Source organism: Marmota marmota, unplaced genomic scaffold (genome assembly GCF_001458135.2).
Source record: "Marmota marmota marmota unplaced genomic scaffold, marMar, whole genome shotgun sequence".
Lineage (NCBI taxonomy): Eukaryota > Metazoa > Chordata > Mammalia > Rodentia > Sciuridae > Marmota > Marmota marmota.
In genome coordinates, this window is record NW_025999913.1 from 16000580 (window position 1) to 16022794 (window position 22215).

At 47.3% G+C, this 22215-nt stretch overlaps 1 long non-coding RNA gene and 1 other non-coding gene across 3 annotated transcripts; one reads left to right on the forward strand and one right to left on the reverse strand.

The window, feature by feature from the left end:
- Positions 1-319: 319 nt before the first annotated feature.
- Positions 320-392, forward strand: Trnaa-cgc. The gene has a single exon. It is a non-coding gene; the product is annotated as a tRNA-Ala (tRNA).
- Positions 393-2782: 2390 nt separating this feature from the next.
- Positions 2783-4939, reverse strand: LOC125615603. 2 transcript variants are annotated; one of them, XR_007346260.1, is made up of 3 exons: positions 4644-4939; positions 4110-4300; positions 2783-3544 (listed from the first exon to the last, which is right to left on the reverse strand). It is a non-coding gene; the product is annotated as an uncharacterized LOC125615603 (long non-coding RNA). The 2 variants fall into 2 exon arrangements; XR_007346259.1 differs by lacking the exon at positions 4644-4939 and having other exon boundaries at positions 4110-4617.
- Between the last annotated feature and the right edge of the window lie 17276 nt (positions 4940-22215).

A 22215-nucleotide genomic window follows, 5' to 3' on the forward strand; every position in this document is an offset into this window, starting at 1 on the left:
GAACGTGGTACCCAGCCCGGTAGCACCAGAGAGGACGCTGCTGTGCCTCCCCAGAAGGCTCAGGCACAGAGCCACCTCCAAACACAGGAAGGGCATCTGGACGCCAGAATTAGGCCAATGTCCATCAGAGTCACAACAGGTTTTTTTTTTTTTTAAACCTGAGTATTAAGGTATTCCACCAATGGCCACATCATACAATATGAAACAAATATCTTTTTAAAATATTACTAATTCCTGGACTGCTTTTGGTAATTAGGTTCGCCTAATTTTATAAAAATAGTTCCTCTAGAAAGGGTTTTATAAGTAAGAGGGAGGGGCTGGGGATGTAGCTCAGTTGGTAGAGAGCTTGCCTCGCATGCACAAGGCCCTGGGTTCAATCCCTAGCACCCCCAAACAAATAAATAAAAGGGGGGGGGCGGGGAGGGAAGCATGCGGCAATAACGTATCCGGCTCTCCCTTCCTCTCCTTCCTTCCACAAATACAGGGACTGACCGACAGGTGGACTCCATGCAGAGATCTGCTCTGAAGTGTCAGCAGTGCCGGACAGAAACCACCCAGCACTCTGTGGGGGACATCTGGGGTGCTCCTTTTCACAGAGAGAAGAGTCTTCCTGGATTCTTATGTAGGTTGTCACCAGGTCAAAAGCAGAGGGACGGACCCAGGACCATGATGACAGAACAAGGGCACGCAAAAGAGGTGGCTGGTGGGGGACCTCCCAGGGCTTGGGTGGCTGGTCATAGAGCTTGAAGGAGGAGGGTGGTGGCCCTGAGGGCAGGTGTGAGTGACACCCGGAGAAGAGGCCACGGGCCTCGTTACAGCCAAGGGGCAGGGAGCCCCTCTTGAGTTCCCAGAGAACCCCAGGAGCAAATGGCAAAACCAGACTTAGGTGCTCAAAAGATTGCTCTGGTAACAGACAGCGGAAAGGCCAGGACCCATTAGGAGACTGTGACAGAGGACCCATTAGGAGACTACGGACAGACCGAGGAGGAAGGTGAGAAGATCCCCAAGGCCTTGGTGGTGGGAGTGGAGACAGGAGAGAAGGCATTTTTTAGGAGCTGGACTCTAGGACTTTGGCCCAGAGGAAAGGCTGGAGGTGCTGTTCACCAAACAGAGAACCAGGAGGAGGGCCAGCGGTTTGGCTGGGCAGAGGCTGGTGGGAGGGCCTGAAGCAACTCACTGGGAACTACCACTGTCCCTTTCCAGAGAAACACCCGCAGTGATTTATGGAAAGTCTAGAAAACAAACCAAACCCAAGATTAATCTGGACTTGATTGGCCATGTTGCTTTTGAAGGGCGCCATCCTGGGGGAGATAAGGCCTTGCGGTCAGATAAAGAGGGCAGGAGCTTGGGAGAGAGATCCAGCATCAGGGTAAGAACCAAGATTTATTTCTGGAGTTATCTTCGGGCTCTCCTAGTAAGGTCTCCGACTGGAAAACTGGAAATCCAGCCTTAGTCTCCAAATCCCAGTTCAGAGCTAACGTTTGCATCCTCCTAAATCTTCAGACTCTCTCTCTCTCTCTCTCTCTCTCTCTCTCTCTCTCTCTCTCTCTCTCTCTCTCTCTCTCTCTCCTTCTTCTTTCTCTCCCTCTTTCAGCTCTGATGATTGGACTCAGGGATTCTTCTTACTCAGTTCTTTTCAGTTTCTTGGTGAAAGGCTGTTACATTGCTCAGACCAGCCTTGAACTTGCAATCTTCCTGCCTCAGCCTCCCAAGTAGCTGGGATCACAGGCGTGTGCCACATCTCTCACACTCTTTAAAGTTGAAAAGAAAGACGCATTAGGAGGATTTGCAAGTTTTGACAGTGGAAGTGACCAGATTGGCAGCTGGCCGTGTGTCCTTCTGTTAACCTCCCAGCACTTAGGAAGGATGTAGATTAATCTGGACTTGGTTAGTTCTTCTGTGCCAAATCAGAACTAACCCATCTCTATGGTTATTTTTTTGTTTTGTTTTGTTTTTAATTCTAACTTAGCCTGAGTGACCAGAGTCCCACCTGCATACAAGTGAGGCTGTGTTCTTTTGTTCTTCAAATTAAACTTGACTTGAGCTTCCAGAGGTTGGCAGACACACAATCCTTCCCTTTAAATCGTCAGGATCACTAGTTCTGGCAGTAACACCTCCAGGAGAGATACAAGCTGTACGTGACCAGTCCCTGGGCAGCCCACGAGTGGCCCTTACCACCCTCTCACTGCAGGGCCACACTTGCAGCTTGGGGTGCCCTGCCCCCCAGGGACGCCCTGCCCCCCAGGGACGCCACCCCTGCTGGCCCAGACCTTGGGCTCCCCAGGCCTACAGCTCTTGGTGTGCAATTCTGGTGCTCAGGGGTCTCCCCAGGACACCTCTCTTGTCCCTTGGCTGGGCCTGGCGAACTTTGCAGGCCTGGGCACAGCTATGCCAGAGGGCTTCTTTCTCCCTCTGCTGAGCAGGGTTTGGTTTGTTTTCTAGACTTTCCATAAATTACTGCGGGTGCTTCTCTGGAAAGGGACAATGGTAGTTCCTGTGGAGCCTGGAGTTAGTTCTGGTGAGAAAGTTGTTACAAAAAGAGCCAACCACCCCCTCCTTGCACTCTGGCTTCCTGTCTAGCCACATGGTTTCCCCCTGCGCGCACCCCCACCTCTGTGATGTCATGTTCTGGGAAGTCCTTGCCACTGCGGCCAAGCCTTGAACCTCCAGAACCAGGAGTTAATAAACCTCTTTTCCTTATAAGTACCCAGCCTCAGGTGTTTCATTACAGTAATTGAAAACAGACTAACACAGCCAGTTCACTCCAGTTCACCAGAGAGTCTTTGTGGACTCACTCCTTTACTTTAAGTTATGTGTCCCAGATCAAGGGAAACCTCCCAGAGGATTTGCTAGCTCTGGGATAGAGAAGTGATTGACAAATTTTCAAAGGCTATCTTCTTTCACTTAAAATTAAAAGTTAAAAGGTTTTGATTAACAACCATAAGAAAAAAAAAAGGCACAAAAGGTGGAATGAGGAACTCTCACTCCGAGAAGTAAACATTCTGTCTGTCAGAGTCCCACTAAGCAGATTGCAAATCATCTGCCAGAATCCAACATTTCAGCTGAGTCCGTGGGAAATGCTTTTAGTCTGTGGGTAGCAAGTGTCCATCTTCATGACAGAAGGATGGGTGGTGGACACTGCCACCCACCTGGTGCTTCCATCTGCATATGGTGGCCACATGCTGTGGACGGCCCTTCCTGCTTCCCCTCTCCTGGGAGAGAGAGGTGCAGGCCCACCACGGACTGCCCATGGGGGCTGGGCGTGAGCACGTCCACCCACAGCACCACCCTGGGCGGGCAGCTGAGTGATTTTCATAGAAGACAAATGGAAGCTTTGCAAGGCAGCATGGAGAGCAAGCTGGGACCTTGTATCCAAAAGGCAGAAGAATCTAGAAGAGACCACCACGGCCCGATCTTCTCAGCATGTGTGCACCCAGCACGGGACCATCCCCACATGTGCAGGTGAAATGACCACTGGGGTAGAGTCCCCCTCTTCCTGGGCCCCACGCGGCCTTCAACACTTTCTCCTTCCTGACTTGATAGTCTGCAGGACAGGGAAATGTATATTCTTATTAATCAAATGACAATGTGGGCACAGAGCCAGAGGACAGGCTGGTCCTGGATGATTTTTGATGCCTGCAATTTAAACGGCTGGATCTTTTAAGAACGACCGCACTACTATCCTGGTCTACTTTTTGAAATGAAGGATTCGGGTTTTATTGGGAAATCTCTGAAATCTGGAAAATATAGTCTTTAACTTTGTTACTTTCTAAAGAGGGCTTCTTGGAACCCTGGGGGCTTTTCTACAGTGCTCCTCCTGAATATGGGGCCTCCCATACAGGTCTCAGCTCCCACAGCTCCCGTAGCTGTGGTCCCAGGACCCCGCACCCCATCTAGGGCCAACCTAAGGGGTGACTTGCTGATCCCTAGCTTCAGATTAGAAATCTGCTGGAACAAACCAAGTGTGGAGCGAAGGCACATTTCATAACTAGTGGTTTCTAGAATTACAGTTATCAGTTAGGGAAGGGCTGTTAAGACTTGGGGCCGAGCCATGAGAAGGAAGTGCCAGGGATGAAGGGATCTCACTGTGGTGAGGGTGATCCTCTGACCTTCTTTCTGCAGAACAAAATAACCTGGGGCCACTGTCCTCTGCTTCCAAAGAGCACGGTGACTCTGTGGCGGTCAGAGAGCAAACAGTGCAAGGGACCGGTGCTGTTGACCCCATCCTGACGGAGGTTGATCAAGAAGCTGTGAGCGGTGAGAAGCCGCAGGCTTGTCTTCAGTTCCATCAACGAGATCCCTGACATGGGCAGAACTGGTGTTTGTCCAGTACCAGGAGGAACCTGCTGGAGGCACTTAGGGGAAGAGGCTGATAAGGAGATCTTCAGGTGCGGCACGGGACGTCCCATCTGAACACAGCAGAGGGCATGGGTCTAAATTCCAGGTGCCATTTGGCTCCTTTCGGGGCCCAGCTCTGCCCTGCCAGGCACAGCCGTCTGGAGTAACCTCAGGAGCAGCAGCTGGGGCTGGAGGCTGGGTCTGCAGCTAAGGCACCATGTGGTGGGGACGGTGGGTTGGACTCTGCCTTACATAGGGTGTGGGGGCCTTCCCTAGAGTCCAGGCTCGGAAGCACCCTAACCTACCTGCCCGTGTAGCCTCTTCCTCAGGGAAGATGTGTTCAAGTCTCCAACGTGGGCTGGTGGGAATGCACAGCCCCCAGCGCCAGCTCTGCCCTGGAGGGGCTGAGAGAGACGGGTCCACCTCGCTGCTGCTGGGGTCCCAGCAAGGACTGGTGAGGGCCTTGAGAGCAGGCAGGGTTGGGGTTCCTACTTACAGGGGTCCCTGAGGCCAGGGAAGCTCCTGGCTCCCTGGCTGAGCTGTCGTCCACCAGCCTTGGGTTGGCTGTCCCTCCTCTCTCTCCCCAGCCATCTCTCATTCCCCTCCCCTGAGCTTGTCCCTTGAGGCTCCCCCCCACACACATGGACCCAATGTTGGGGACTTGTGAAATTGCTCAGGGGAAATGGAAATGGAGCAGGGAGAGCTGCTAGGCAGGAGTTGGCCTGCACTCTTCCTCCCTCTCCCCTGGGGAGGTCACCACTGGTCCATTCCCAGGCAGAAACTGACCCAGAGCAGAGCCACTAGAGAAGGCCAGAGAGAAGGGAAGCCTCTCAGGTGGCCTAGGAGGGAGGGGGACATGATCCTCGTCCCCGCTGTGGTTTAACACAGGCCACTCGTGACCTCAGATGCAAGTTTGCAGCATGATTTCTTTAGGCCTTGGCTGTCTGCCAGCATCTGAGCGTCTGTGATGACCTCAGTTCTGAATGTGACCCTGTGGGCATTTTTAAAGTCTGGGAAAAACTTCGACAAGGATGAGTTCAGAGATGTAAGAAGTAAAAATAAATTTAAACGATCTTACTTCCTGGGGTGCCTAGGAGCAAGGATATCGTGTGCCTGGGCAAAATGAGTGGAGGAAAGTGAGAGGCAGGAGAGACCTTGTGGGTACATGGAAGGGCCTCAGGGCATCCTTGGGGCAGTCTTCACAGCAAGAGCAGAGGAAAGGGGTGAGCGGAGCCCAGTTGGGGGAACTGAGCCAAGAAAACAGAGCGGGAGAGAGCTACTCACTCGGGGAGATGGAGTACCTCAGGAAGGAGGTGCAGGTCCAACCCAGAGTGCGGTTCTGTGCCCAAGGGGAGGAGAGGGCAGGACCCTTTGAACAGGACCTGAATGCTACGGCTGTCCTTCAGCCAGTGCCCACTCACGACAGGCCGATCAGAGGCAGGGAGAGGGCAGAGGAAGGCCCCACGTGCAGGGAGAGAGGGCAGCTAGTGAGACCACACGTCGTGGTCTTGACGAGAAGCCACACTCCTTCTGAGCACATGAACAATCTATTTCTACAAATTCTTCCTTTCAAGTCTCTGAATATCCAACGCTGATATTCTCATCTCCCTAAACGAAGTCCTGCGTGTCGCTTAGTGTCCACAAAGAGTCTGGCTGCTTTGCCCTGTCCTGGTGAAGGCACTTGCCCTCTAGGTCACATGTGTGACAGATGAACTAAAAAACACAGCCAACCTTGACAGTTCACGGAAGGCCCCGTGGCGACCGTTGGTGCCCGGAGTGGTCACTGCGGGCGCCCTCCAGGGCCAGCTCTTGCCTTCATTCCTTTTCCCTGGGAGCATGCTCTCATTCATGAATCTGCTCATCCCACACAGAGCAGGACTTGTTGGGCAGGTGCCGATAGGTTGAAGAATGATCCAAACCCACTGGTCAGAGATTGGTTCTGGAGTGTGACTCAGATATAGGAGTGTGCTGGAAGCCATGGTGGAGATGCCCTTGCTCTCGAGAGTCAAGGAGAGGGCAAATCTGTCTGGGGACGCTGTTGGGCTTGCCTGATTCCTGGGCATGAGCCAGCCCAAGGGTGGGAGAGCACAGAGGGAAGAAACTGGGTCCTTCGTGGAGCCAAGCTTCAGGGCAGCTTGCTCACCAACAGGCCAGCTCTGGGGACCCTGCCAGGGGGACCCCTCAGAGCCTCACGTTAAATCTGCTACAGCCAGCCTTCCAGCGGTTTCGGCCCAAAGCAATTTACATAGTAACATTTGTCAATTTTGGGTGGGTATTTCCCCCAAGGGTATGGTGGAAGGCGTGGTCCACAGGGTGTGCCATTGGCAGGAGGCGGGGGCCTCATGTAGGGTCCCAGGTGGGCCTTGAAAAGGAGTGTGGAACCCTGCTCTCCACTCTCTGCCCGCTTCCTGCTCAGGATCTGAACAGTCTGCGGTGTCTTGTATGCCCTCTGTCCCACTGCCTTCCCCAGAGGCCCAAAGTAACTTCCAGATCTTAGACTGGCACCTCAGAACTATAAGCCAATCTTTTCTAAGAGCCTCAGGAATTTTGTTTTAGTAACTGAAAGTGGACCAATACACCATTCTACCCTCATTTTCTGTTTTAGCCTCCTGCCTACCTGGAATCTTCAGTCAACACACTTGTGTTTCTCTACCGTTGCCCCCCAAGTTGCCTCTCTCTGTCCAGCTCCTGAAACTGTAGCTAGTGAAACCTCCCCTAAACCTCATTACCACAAAGGAGTCTTTCTTGATAACCTGCTTTCAATTCTCAGCAGCCAGAAAGTCTTCTGATCTTGGAATCCCATGGGCTGATTACTATGTATCCTCCTCCCTCGGCCTTCATGGGAAATTGGTTCCAGGACCCCCAAGGACACCTGATCCAAAGATGCTTATGTCCTTTTTGTAAAATGTCATGGCATTTTCCTAGAACCTATGTACATTTTCTCATGTACTTGAAATCATTTCTACATTACTTACAATAACTAATGCAATGGAAATGCCACATAGAAATTCTTATTCTGTATTATTTAGGGAATAATGACAAGAGAAAATGTCTGAACATGTTCAGTACCTAGGCAACGGGAAAACACTGCGATCCACAGTCAAGTAAATCTCCAGAAGCAGAAACCATGGGTAGAGGGGGCCAATCGTACAGCTCATAGGCACTTTTTTTTGTTGTTGTTGTTGTTACTGGGGATCAAACCCAGGGACACTCAACCACTGAGCCACAACCCAGCCCTATTTTGTGTTTTATTTAGAGACAGGGTCTCACTGAGTTGCTTAGCACCTCCCTGTTGCTGAGGCTGGCTTTGAACTTGCAATCCTCCTGCCTCAGCCTCCCCAGCTGCTGGGATTACAAGTGTGGGTCACTGCACTTGGCCTCATAGGCATTTTTGATATTCTAGTTTGCATCATAGTTATTTGTGTGAATGTCATGTTTCTGTTACCAACTGGAGAGTTGTTGAAAACAGGGACTTTTTTTTCATGTGTATTTCTGTGTGTTCACCCCCACTTAGAACAGAGTTTTGTGTTTAGCATAAAGCACTCAAAGTTGGTTAAAGGGAATCGCCTAATACTCGATTGATTTGCCACTCATTCTCTGTGAATTCAGCAAAAACTAATTGGTGTAATAATAAAAGTAAGAACACTGATTATGCAGCTGATTCTTAAAATGTCACCTCCACATGAGAAGTGTACTAAAATTAAATTTTAGCCATAGATCTCTCTGGTAGGTCTGATGGAATGAAATCTAGAGATCATAATTGGATCACACTGTAAACAATGGTGTGGATTCCCTGGGAGACCTCTTTGCATTTAAACTGTAAAAACAAGTCATCTTGGTGGCCTGGCTGTGGTTTTCAGTGGAGAGAAACAGTCAGAGGCCCAAATTCACAGCAAAATGAGAACAAAAGGCAGTCCAGAAAGTGTTCTCCTGACTCATCTGATGGAATAGAGGCTGATAAGATTTATGATTTGGTAATGAACCTGATGAATTTGGGAATTGCCATCTTGGTTTGAGATACAGATTTTACTTCGTGCCACCAAACAGCAAGAGCGTTACAGCTCTTCAGTCACAGGTCATGAGCTCTGCATTTCTGTTTCATGAAGTCTTTTTGAAACAAGGACGTTATTCGCCCATCTCTGACCTCTGCCTCCCTGGAAGGGTACAAGCTGGGTTGGAGAGACATTTTTTTTTAACTTCATGGTATTTATGACTTTATTTTTATTTAAAACATTTTACACATGTACCTAATCTCAGAGGATAATAGACACTCCACATCCAGCACCCTGATTCAACATGACAATGCTTTGCTATAGTTGCTTTCCATTTTTTTTTAAATGAGATGAAACACTTCAGCTGGGGCGGGCATCTCTCCCTATCTTATTCCTTCTTGCACCTCCCAAAGGTAACGAATGTCCTGAAGCTGGTCTGTCTTCCTGTCCTCACTTTCCTAGATTTGCTATGGAAGGTGACTCTACAAGGAGCACACAGCATGTTTTGTGGGGGACCACGTGTGCACTCTGAACTCATCTGCCTGGATTCACATTTAATCTTATTATTTATTAGTTTTTGTGACTTGGGACAAATTATCTAACCTCTCCAAATCACAATTCTCTAGTTTATAAAATGATATAATAATTTGCTTCCCAGAGCTTTTTGTGATCATTAAATGAGTTAAAATACAGAAAGGGCTTAACACTGTGCCTGCACACAGGAAGGACTATGTGAGCATTTGTTGGATGATGATGTGGACTGTGATGTGGATGATGTCAGTGTGCATATGGCACATGCTGTGATATCCTGTGACAACTTGCTTTTCTGAGATTTATCAGTACTGCTACATGTAGATCTAATCCCTTCATTTAATTATATATTAGTGCATTATTACTTGAATATGCCATACCTTGCATATAACCCATGGATTTTTTTATGTCATTTCTCATTTTTTAACTATTAAAAAGCAAAGCAAGCCAGGCACAGTGATGCACACCTGTAATTCCAATGACTTGGGAGGCTGAGGCAGGATAGCAAATTCAAAGCCAGCCTTAGCAACTTAGTGAGACCCTGTCTCAAAATGAAAAATAAAAATAAAAAGGACTGGGGGTGTAGTTCAGTAGTAAAGTGCCTGTGGGCTCAATCCATAGGACCAACAAAACAAAAGCCTAACCCTTTAGTGGTTATCTTTATACCATGGACATATCTTTATCTTCACATTTTAGCAATAGTTGGGCTGGGTGTAGGATTCTTGGCTCAGAGTTTTCCTTTCTACTTTTGAAGCTATTGTCTATTATATTCTTTCATTAGTATTATCAGTGTCTAATGTGAATCTGATTCTTGTTCCGTTGTAGATTTATATGTTTCTTTCTTGAAACTCTTATGATTGCCTTGGAAATTTTGCCATAAAATATCTGGGTAGAAGGTTTTTTGTAAAAAATGATTTACCATATTCATTCTATATCTGCTTTCACACAAAGACCTAATGTCTTCTTTCAAAATTGAGAAAAATATTTTTTTCTATTATTTTCTGAAACATTGGCTCTTTTAACCTCTTTATCAAGTTATTTAGAAATTATAAGTGAAGGTTTGAATCTGGAAAATTCCCCAACGGCTCCGTGTTGAAGGCTGAGTCCCTTCAGTGCAACAGTGTTCAGAGGTGGAATTTGGGAAATGATTGAGTCATGAGAGCACTGACTTCGTCAGTGGATTAATCCACTGAAGGCTGAATGGACTGATGAAAAGTGGTGGAAACGTAGGCAGGAGGGACATGGAAGGGGGACATGGACCCCTGGGGGTATGCCCATGGACCGGCTCTCCTCCTGGCTCCTCCTGCCCTCTCTTTCCCAGCTGTCGTGAGGGGAGCGGCTTCCCTGTGCCGTGCCCTTCTGCCACCACCTTCTGCTTTCTCAGGCCCAAGCAATGGAGCCAGCCGACCGGGGACTGAGACTCCGGAACTGTGAGCCCAATAAACCTCCCTTCTCTGAGTTGTTCCTGTCAAGTATTTTGGTCACAGTGATGAAAAGCTGATGAACACAACAAAGGTGTTTGTCACTTGCAGATCTGTTATCTCCATATTTTATATTGTGCATCTCTTCTCCTTTTGTATGATACTAAGGACAAATTTCTAGTCAAACTTTGAATTCATTAATGTCTGATTCAGTTATGATCTGGTGGCTTTCTTGAGTTTCATTTCTAATTTAGTAAAAATTTATAGAGTGAAATGTACAGCTATTAAGCACAAGGACTTTTGACAGATGTATATGCCGCTATAAACAACATCTCAGTCAAAAGCTACATCTTGGTCACTCTAAAAAGTTCCCTTATAAAGTATTGCTGCCAACTGTCCTTCCAGAGGCAAACTTTTGATCTACTTTGAGTTTTGTGTATAGTGTAAGGCATTAATTAAAGTTGTGTGTGTGTGTGTGTGTGTGTGTGTGTGGACACTCAATTGTCACTGCATCATGGTTGAACCCATATGGCTATTTAGGTACTCTTTGTATTTTAAAAAAAGTTCTTGCTCTGGAAATTATGTTATGAATTCTTATCAGATAAATGTTATACTACTTCATATAAGATGAGAATCTTGAAAAGGTATAATTGCATCTATCTCTACTCCATCTGTTATGAATTGCCGACATATTTTACTTCTGTATGTGTTATAAAGTCCAAAACACTATGTTTTTATAGTTAATTTAAATATTTGATTTTCTTTTAAAGGAATTTGAAAAATAAGAAGGGCAGCCTTCAATGCTTTCCCACACATTTACTCTGGTTGGTAGCATTCATTTCTTTCTGTAGAGCCGAGTTTCCATCTATTATCATTTCCCTCCAACCTGAAGAACGTCTCTTGTCATTTCTGCAAGTGGAAGACTGAGGAAGGCACAGTCCTCGGGCCCCTCTTGTGTGTCTCCGTGCAGTTCCTCTGCAGTTCTCCCCGCAGTTCTAGTTGTCTCCAAAACACTTAATATGGTAGAATATGGTATATTATACCACTTGGTAGAATATGGTATATTGTATATATATGGTATATGGTAGAATATGGTATATTATACCACTTAATATGGTATAATATGGTAGAATTGGGCAGCTTAATCTCATTTCTGATTTTAATGGAAATTTATTTAGTACTTTGTTATCGATTGGTTTCTGATGAATCTGATAAAATGGTTTCTACCTTTTAAAAGAAGTTCCTTTGACTTTACCTAGAACTTTTCCCACGAATGCCTACTGGGTTGAATTAGATGCTCTTTTGTCATATATTGGTGTACTCCTGTATTTTCCCCTTCATTTATTAATACAATATGCTGCTAAAATTTCTAGTGCTCAGTTATTCTTAGACTCCTGTAACAAAGTTTTACGTTATAGGCACTTAGGTGTGCTTTTCAAATTTTCAGGCCCTTAACATCGAAATTATACAACAGAATAGTAATAAGCTTTAAAACAGACAGTGCTTAAAAAAGGGAAAGCACTTAAACCTATAAAGGTAAGTTGATTGATTATGGTGAAGACCCTTATCCTGCATTTCTCTACCCTCCAAGACGATTGCCCGTTAAGAACGCGGTGACTACTGGGAAGTGAAAGAACTCAGCATCCTTGCTCTGCCCGCTTGGGAGCCAAGGGCTTTGGTTTAATCCCTTATGCTGTCTGAGCTTCAGTTTCTTTCTCTGTAAAATGGGGGTGAGGCCAGACACGGCGGTGCACACCTGTCATCCCAGAGACTGAAGCTTGAGGCAGGAGGAACTAAGTTCAAGGCCAGGGTGGGCAACTTAGTGAGAGTCTGTCTGGAAATAAAATAAAAAGAACCAGGGCTGTATTTCAGTGGTGGAGTGTTTGCCTGGAGAGCATGAAGCCCTGGGTTCAATGCTCAGTGCTGCAAAAGATAAGAAAAGGGGTGGAAATCACACCTACCTGGCCAGTAAGGGCTGCGAGCCTCAAATGTGGCGGCAGATGTGTGTTTTAAATAGTAAGTTACCGGACAAGGTCAATGGTCAGAGCAACCGCTCTCCACTGGAGGGAGAGAGGAAAGGACCCTCAGTCCCTGTGTGGGGAAGTGGAGAGGAAGGTGGAGGAGAGCCATTTTGGGGGATTGGGACTGCAGCCAGGTAGGGTTCTCACTCTGCTTCCGATATCCCTGGTAGGACTATTCCAATCATTTTCCCAAAGAAACAATGAGAAATTGCACGAGGACTCCAATTCGACTGCCTTAAAGTTCCAATCAATTTCCCAAGGCAGGCCTGGAAAATGAACTAACAAAACAATTTTGTTTTTAAGAACAACAACAACAACAACAACAAACCTATTCTGGATTTAAAACATTTTTACAGAGCTCTGACAACATAGCCCACCTTTTCATTTCCACTCAGGTCCTTTAAATGCGTCCAACAGCTTGCACTCAAAGTGCCTGAACGGGTGACAGTGATGCTTAGGAAGGGTTTGTGTGGGAGGGAGCCTTGGAATGGCAGAGAGTGGTGACGGAGCCTCACAGAGGACAGCAGGGGAGCCACGGAAGTACCTCAGAACAGCCTCAGGACAGTCACCAAAGCTCTAGGTGAGCGTTGGACGCTCAGAGCTGCCCCGACACCAAGCCATTCCAGAGCTCCAGGTGCCCCCACGCTTGGCCACATGGCCCGGGTTTGCCTGCACTCAGCCCAGTGGTTAAGCACTCACCCTGCTGAGGCTCTGGGCAGTTGGACCCCTGAGGATAACCTTGGAACTCGCTTGGACGGATTTCCTTACTTTTTTAAAAAAATTTTTGTTGTTGGTGGATCTTTATTATTTATTTATTTATATGCTGTGCTGAGACTCGAACCCAGTGCCTCACTCATGCTGGGCAAGTGCTCTACCACTGAGCCCCAGCCCCAGCCCCAACTTACACCTTTGATAATAGGAGAACCGGTCAGGGTTCTCCAGAGGAACAGAATCAACAGTAAGTATGTTTATAAAAAGGGCATTTATTAGGTTGGCTTCTGCGGCCAGAGGCTGGATAGTCCACAATGGCCGTCTGCAGGCTGGAGAGCGGGAGGAAGCATCAGCATCACAACCCAAGACGCGGAAGCCCCAGAACAAGAGGGAAGGACGTTCTATCCTAGATGAGATGGAAGGCTTCTGACAGAGTCGGCTGGCAAAGAGAGAGTCTGATATCCTCAGAGGATCACAGCAGCAATCATCTGCTGCTGCCTTGTTCTTCCAACTTTTATGGCCTCCAAGCCCCCTCCTATGGGACGGGGCTGCCCAGGCCTAGGAAGTTCTCCGTTTCAGGTGGCTATCCCACATGCCAATCATTCCTAGACACACTCTCATGGCCACACCCAGAAGCCCCTTAAACCTTGGCATCCCTGAATCCAGTGGAGTTGACCTCTCAAATTAACCATGACAATGGGTCAGTGAATTGCTTGGAATTCAACTGCTCTCCCTCTTTTCTTGAATTTAAATTCTTGTACACCTAGGGGTTTCTGTGTTCTAGGAGATGGATTTGCCAAAATTAGAGGCAAAGAGGAGTCCTCTGTAACAGTAACTAGAGCCGCGCATTGTCAACGGTGAGGGGAAGACTCCTGCCCAGACACACTGAGGAGAGCTGGGAGGCACCTAGGCACATGTTGGGGGGATTTACGACTTAGCACACCTTCTGCTTCCCATTTGTGATGTTGCATGTTCGGTTGGTAACGTGGCTTTTTGTTTTTTCAACATAATAGCCACAGAGATAAAAAAAAAAATAAGCTTCAATTTTGCCTGCTCTTGGCTTCCCCAAACCAGGAAACAGGCCTGCCTTGCTTTTTAGTTGGTGTCTCTTAGGAGATTTGAAATTGATTTATTACGTTGGATTAGCTTGAGTTAATGCAGAGAGGTCAGACATGTTGCCAAAATAGTGATGAAAACAGAATCTTTTTGTTTTTTTAATCAAAGATGACAAGAGAAAAAAATAAGGAAAAAAAGTGGAAATGATGATAGATATTGAGGATGTTGTTTTTAACTGAGACTTTTAAAGGCTGCAAAACATTGAGAAATCAAATTAATGACCTGGAAAATAAACTCAGATTAAGAAATGTCAGGTTGGGGAATCATCACGTTGGGGTGGAAATGAGAGAATTGCTGACCTTTCCTCCCTCCCCCCACAGACGACGTTGCAAAACTGCTTTGGATGAATGATTTTTAATTCTTTCCACAAGCCCTGTCATCATTTCCCCAAAGCCTGAAGCAGTGACACAATCTCTCCTTCCGATGTGGGAAGGGGTCCTAGCAGGGAGAAGGCCAGCGGCTTCATCTCTTGTGACTCCGAGGGCTCTGGTTTCCGTGCAGGGGCTGACAGAGCCACCCACTTGGATTGGGTCTAGAACACAGGACTTGGGCTCCAGTTCCGAGGGCTGCCGTTGGGATCACATGCTCATCTGGCCGGCTCTTCACCACATTCAGAACATCCAACTCCCTGGACCAGCGTCGTCTGGATGATTATCTTTTCAAGATCTTGCTGAGTCAAAAAGCTCCTAAGTGGTAAAAAGGGGAATGAGACCCAGAGAGAAAGTGAGATGAAGAACATTTTTTTTTTCTTCTGATGCCACCTGGAGAGTCCCAAGGTCTGTTCTGCAGCCCGGGAGTGAGTGGCGTGTGATTGGCAGCATGGGGCCTGGCACACCATACCATCCTGAGGGTAGATAATAGCAAGCAACTGGGCATTGAGTCGATACCAGACCTACTGCCAGTGCTTTGGTGGTACTACAGGAAGGTCTCATTATCCCCATTTTAAAGATGAGAACAGTGAGCCAGCAAAGGTTGAGTCATTGCCGGAGGTCACTCAGCCATTATAGGAGGGGAAGGATGGTCCCCATCCAGGGTTCTGTGGCTCCAGAATCCACCCTTTCAACCACAGCACTGTGGTCCTGCATTATATATAGGCCCTGAAATTTTAAAAATAACCTATTTCTGGCCAGTTTTGGAAAAATATATTCACTAAACCCAGAAATCGTTATTTTAGCAATAGTAAATCTCCTTTCTGTCACCCCTTCATTTCAGAACAAGCTTAAATACAAAACAAGCCAGAGTCTTGGGTCTGCCCAAAGAGTACACAATAAGGTGTGGATTGAAGAAGAGAAGCCCACGCTCAGGAGGGACTTTGGATTTCCTTCCTGGCCTGAGTGGGGTGACTTTTATATGGTCCTTTTTTGAAATGTGGAGATGAAATGTGAATAACTGATTTCAAAACCTCATTTTGGAGCCTCTCCTTGGACGGGATGCTGGGTTTACGTTAGCCGTGGTGAGTGACACTCAACATCTTTGTGAGGATGCCAGTCAGAGGCGTGGGACTCTCTCAAGTTTCCAAAGACACTCTTGGAAGAAAGCAGTGAGCTGAGCCCTCAGGGCCACAGGAAGTGCAGGGTCTCTGGCATGTGGGCATCTCAGCAGCCCGGGTTGAGAATGGTGTCCATCCCTCCCAAGATGGCCGGAGAGCCTCTACATGGGACAGTGTTCCTTGAGGGTGGGGGTGCTGTGTGAGTCCAAACAGACAGGAGTTCTAGGGGAAGAGATGGAAGGGAATGAGGGGAGGGTTGTGGAGAGCCAGGGACTTGGAAAGAGAGTGAGAGATAGCGGTTCCTGAGCTGGCTATTATACCCCTCCCTTTTTCTTTCTGCTTGAGGGATGACGTTTAGCATAAAAATGGAAGAAATCATCCTCGTGAGCTTGAGAGTGCTAATTGTTGAGGGGAACGTCACTTGAACTAAAAATAATAATTAAGGGGTATGAAAAGCCACAAAATTCCATTCAAAACTCAACAGCAAGAGCTCTCCATCTGCAGCACCGTTACTTGGAGTTGAGTTTTGGGTTAGGTCTCTATACTGTCTCTCCAGGTTGGTAAGAGGGAAAGCGTAATCTTCCTTCTTACTAAGGACACTGGCTGCACGGGAAAGAAACTCCTCAAAGGTATGCATGAGGGCTGGGCGGTGGCTCAGTGGCAGAGCGCTTGCTTGCTTAGCACGTGTGAGGCCCTGGGTTCCATCCTTAGCACCACATAAAAGTAACTACAGGCATCTGTCCACCTACAACTACGATAAATAAGTAAATAAATAAATATGTGGGATGTTCGTGTCCAGAGTGGAGAACTGGGGCCGGGAGGCGGGTCGTGTGGACCCTGATGGAGAGGGTCCACTGGCTCTTCTCAACCTGGGCGGGGGTGGTGGTGGGGGGGGCTGCACAGTCAGTGGGCTGTGTCTTTATTTCCAGAACATCTGAGAGCACAGTTTTGCATATTCTATTTGGGAGGGACATGAGTTCCTGGGAGGAATACCCAAGTAATAAGATAAGAACATGGAAACTTATTCCCTGGAGACCTCTGAAGTCAGAGGGGAGAAAACACCATGGCTCCAGTAGGGGTGAGCCGTCTCGCTCTAAGATGGGCACACGTGGGGATATAGTCACTATTTCTGACCTTAGATCTGTAGGGAATGGGGAAAAAAAAAAAAAAAAACCTCCATAAACCAACTAACTAGAACCATTCGACACACTCCTGTCAACAGCCAAAGCGGCTTGCAATTCTGGTATCCACATCTCCTTCTAGGTGTGGATCTGACAAATGCAGGGTTAGCATCTTTCCTGTCTCCCTCGGTGTCCTCTTGGGACACTCCTGGGAAGTGCGTCAACTGCTGAGTCTTGGGCTGTGCAGGAAACCTCTGGCTACCAACAAAGACGCACGTGTTCCCCGTCAGGGACGCACCTCAGAGGCAAATACACTCTACCGTTACTGGTGCATCCGACTCATTGAACAGTTTGTGAGTTAATTTCTAATTCCGTCTCAACCTCTCTGGCAAAACTGTTGTGATCCAGAGCAGGTCATGAGCCCCGAGTGGCGCCCACCTCCAAGCCCTGCAGAGAGCCCTGTTTTCTGTGCAGCAGGCCCGCCCGGTCCCCTGCTGACTGTCACTCGCCTTAGCATTGGCTAATCACCAATATGTTCTGTTAAGTGAGATTCATAGATGCTGATTGCATTTATTGCATAAATTACTTCATTATTAAAATCAGGTCATTTGAGCCCCCAAACCATTAACATGAAGGCTATTAACATAATTTCATAAGCTAATAAATCAAGCACAGGAAAAGAATTAAAGGGTTCTTAGTGATAAGTGTTTCTTCAGAGATTAAGGAACACAATTTTCTTATGCATATATTAACATTTACGAGCGGATTCATGCAAGAGCAGGTTCTGCTGCCTGGGTGCACGGCTCCCTTCATCTTCTCTGGGCTTGGCCTCTGAAGCTGATTTTCAAAATTAAGGATTTTTTTTTTTCCTTTTCAAATCACAGTAAAGCATTTTTGAATTGAACCCATTAGCCTTCTGTGATAAGCACTACCTATAAAATTCTTATCTCTTTACATTTCTTAGCCGGCCAAAGCTTTAGCGTGGGGAGAGGAAGCCAGGTAAAGTTGTTTTAGGGGAAACATTCCTTGGATCGGCCTGTGTTCATGCAGATTTTATTCTAGGTGAATATCAAATGTGTCCTAGTCTGAAGAGGTTCTAGTACAGTTCTAATTATCTCTCTAATTACAACACATACTGAGGTTAAGTGTTCTTATCAAATGGTGCATTAAAAATGGGTTTTCCTCCCTGGCTGGGTGTAATAGGCTGTGATACCGGCCTGCACACAGAGAAATGGGCTCCCTCACTCATTTCACCAGATTGTGAAAGATTCTGAGGGTCGGAGCCATCATCAGCCAGGGTGATGATGTTGCCTAGAGATGAAGAGAAGTTATGTAAATTAGACTATAACAACTTCATCCTTGGTGCAATTTGTGTAATGTTTTTAGCAAATAGCAACCTATGGATCATAACTGGAATATGTAGAATGCTGCTAGCAAGCATCGCCTGTGGTTTTATAGGTGAAGTTGGGAGGCCGGAGCGGACGGGCGGACGGTTCTTTCTGTGAACAAGGATAGTGACTACTTTCTTCTACAATGACTTTAAACTGTGCCCTGAATGGAGTAAAACTCCCCTGGCCCTCTCATTCTGCCCAGTTAAACCCTTCAGCAGTTCCTCACACTCTTGAATAAACAAACAGCAGCAGAGCTAGGTGTGGTGCCGCACGCCTGTGATCCCAGCAGCTCGGGAGGCTGAGGCAGGAGGATCCTGGGTTCAAAGCCAGCCTCAGCAAAAAGGAGGCACGAAGCAACTCAGTGAGACCCTGTCTCTAAATATACAAAATAGGGTTGGGGATGTGGCTCAGTGGTTGAGTGCCCCTGAGTTCAATCCCTGGTACCCCCCACCCCCCCAAAAAAAGAACAGCAGCAGGATGTGTCCCACTGTGGCCTACAAGCCCCACGTGGTCTAGCCTGCTCCCATGGGTCTAGCCTTATTGGTCTCAGGCAACCTCTGCTGGGCTGTTTTCTTTCAGCTCTTTATAAGAGCTGTTCCTCTATCCCAGGGCCTTTGCACAGGCTTCCCTCTGTGACGCCGAGGCCTTTCCTGCTCTTTGATCCCGTAACTCCCATTTATTCTTCAGATCCAGCTCAAGTGCTGCTTCTTCCAGGAAGAGCTCCCTGACCAGTGTGACTAGCTCAAACCTTTCTGGGCCGTGATAAGACCATGAACGTCTAGTTTGTACCTTTGCCACAGTTGTAATTTTAAATGCTGTTGTGTTAGTCCTTTTGACATTATTAACATATGTAAATAGTAAAGAAATATGAGTAAAATGGAAGAGTCTACGCTACACCATCTAGTTTTGATTCCTTTTCTCTTTCATCCCAAAACTCCATCCTGTAGAGGTCAATATTATTTATTAGTTTCTTATCTTTACAGTATTTTTTTTTCCTGCAAGAGAAAATTCCCCTACTGTGACACCAAAGATAACATATATCTCCATATTCACCTCCTCATTTCCTGCCTTTAACAAACACTCTGGAGTTTGCTGAGTGTGAGGACATAAAGAACCTCCCCTCTCCTTTTCACAGCTGTGTTGTATTCCACAGTAACTATTCTATTCCCCAAGCTGGCTGTTGGGTTGATTTTAATCTTTTGCTATAACAAATGATGATGCAATATTATCTGCATGTGTGCTACTTTGTGCACTATGTATTTTGCACAGAAGCTGGCTTGCTTTGCTGGTGAGAGGACCAAAGCATCAGTAGTGCTGGTCTGAGCCGCCATGTTGCCTGTTCTGTGTGATCCTCATAGTGTTCTGCAAGAAATAATCTCCAAGGGTCCACTGCTCCACACCTTCACCAGCACAGCAGGCTGCTTCTCCTCAGCCTGGTCAGTGACACTGTGCTCCTTCTGGTGGAGGTGAGAATGGCCATCAGTGTTGTTTTAATTGGCTTCTTTCTGATTTTGAGTGAGGTCAAAGATCTTTTCAGGTGCGTAAGAACCGTTTTCTACTTTCCCCTGTGTTGACCATTGGTCCATGTTCCTTGTCCGTTTTCTGGGGGGTGCTTTGTTTTTTCCTTTTGTCATGTGGGCGTTTATTCTTAGGGACATCAGACATTTAGCTGTGACATGTGTTGGAGGTAATTCCCAGCTTGTTATTTGACTCAGGATTTTCCATCTGGTGATATTGATTTCCCTACTAAGACCACTCATATGAGGGAGGGCAGGTGCACATCTCTTCTGCCACCATGATGCCCTGAAGTCAGTTTCTTCATCTCTAAAATGAAAAAAAAAGCGCCACTTGTTTTGGATGGTGTGAGGACCCCCTTCACCCCTGAAAGCCTACGGTCCTGCTCTCTATTTCTGCGCTGTCCTCCCTGGGCAGGGAGGGGGCGTGGTGGCTAATGCAGTGGTCCCCTCCTCCGAGGCCCCGCCTCATTCTCAGCTGACACTTCACCTTTGGTGACTGTCTCTTCCCCGCCCTGCAGCCTGCTCTGGTCTGGGCTGTCTTTTGTCTGGATCAGGGGAGTGTCCCACCTGCCCGCTCCTGACCTGCTGCCTTCAGAGGACCAGCCCTGCTCTGGGTTTTCCCCACCGAACTTTCTGGTGCTGCCGATGTCCGTTGTCTCCACAGTCCCAGGCCCTCCGTGGAAGGACTCCATCCACACTTTGAGTGACGCGTCCCCTCCACCTTCTCTGGACCCTCAGGCTCCATCACCTGGGCTGTTTGCCCTTGTCCCCCTCTGAGCCCTCTGCCGTCTGCAGCTTCCATCTGGGATGACCTGCTTCTCTCCAGGTAGGTCCAGCTCCACCCCTAACTATTGCCATCTCTCACCTCCTTCTCCCACGCTGGGACCGGGTTCTGCTTCCCCAGGGCCCCCGGAATCGTTGAGTGGGAGAACGTGTTGCGTGTTTTCCTTGGAAGGTGTGCATATGGCTCTCTCTCTACCAGAGTAGAACTTCCTTGAAGGCAGAAACGGATCATGTTCTTTGTGATCCTCATAGTGTTCTGCAAGAAATGATCTCCAAGGCATTTATGGACTAGAATGGAAATCACACTCACTCCTGGGAGATTTAATTTCAATTTAATTGGTGCAAGACTCCCGCATGTGTAGCAGCTGCCTTAAGGAGCTGAGAGTTAGTAGAGCAGATTGTTAGAGTTTTACATTATGGTTCATGGAAACATTAGTACACACCTCAGTGCAGGGTGTGTGTGTGTGTGTGTGTGTGTGTGTGTACATGTGTGCACCCACCATTCCATACTGGTGGGACAGCAATCTGTGAGGAGGGGGCACGAGTCAATTAGTATTGAAGGACGCTGAAAAAAAAATCCAAAAAACTCTTTTTACTTTGTTCTTTTTGTCAAAGAGCAAAATCTGCTCATTCTTGAAAGAAGCTTCCTCATTATTCTGTTAAATTTTACCTTTACCTAATCGTTTTATTTTAGGTAAAATTTATCCATGAACGCTTTTCTGGTTAACCCACAGCCACTGGTCACTGCCTCACCCTGGCAGGTGGACGCAGTTGTGCCTGGATGTGTTGGCATTAAAGCCATCTAATATCCCCTAATTTAATCTTGAAGTTTTTCCAGAAAAATATCTCATACACATTGACGGTGGAAGGATTCGTCAGGATGTGTGATCTGGGGGGGATTCCTGGGATCTTTCCCCACAATGTGCCCTTGACTGCCTGAGATGAAGACTACATTTCCCAGCCTCCTTGCAGCCACGTGATTGAGTTCCAGCCAATGAGATGTAACCGGAAGTGTCACGTGACCACCCAGAGCCGGCCTTTAAAGGAATAGGTACCACTTTTCAGGATGAGCAGGAGGCTGAGGTATGGATGATGCTGGAGCAGCCACCTTGGGCTCGAAGATAGACGTCCTGTGCTGAAAACAGCAGTCTAGCAAGACAGAAGAGCCATCGATGGACTTCCTGAAAATGTCCCCAGACCGCCTACCTCCAGCATTTCTTTATGTGAAAAAAGAAAGATTTCCATCCTTTTATTTAGTGTTTTATCATTTGCAGCTTCACCTGATCCTGAGTAAGTATAGTCATAGAAAAGAACAAGATTTAAAGAATTTTGAAGAGCTTTTGAATGAGACCCAAACTAATACCTTGTCTGGAAAACAGAGAATCATTAAAAGAGAGAGGGAAAGATCAGCTTCGTATGCTAACTGGAGCGTAGGGAATGTCAGCTCATGTGCTGGAAGCCTCACAGTCCTCACTGAAGGACCCCCTGGGGCCACTGTTCATAATTCAGATGGAAGATTCTGGATAGGCAGCCAGTACTGGCAGACAGCGTGGTGAGCAAGAGGAAGACCATGGGGTGTCGAGTGGGATGAACACTGGCTCTTGAGGATGGGTTCACAACATGCACGACATGGGGTCTGGGAGCGTGGTGTCTGTGTTCCCCTACCGTGGAGTGAATTCTCGTGGATGGTAATGAGCATAGTAGGGTAGCTTGGCAGTTAGATCTCTCTTCTCTTTAAGCTGTGTCCAGTTGGACGTTATTCCAGAGCACATTGCCCAAGGATG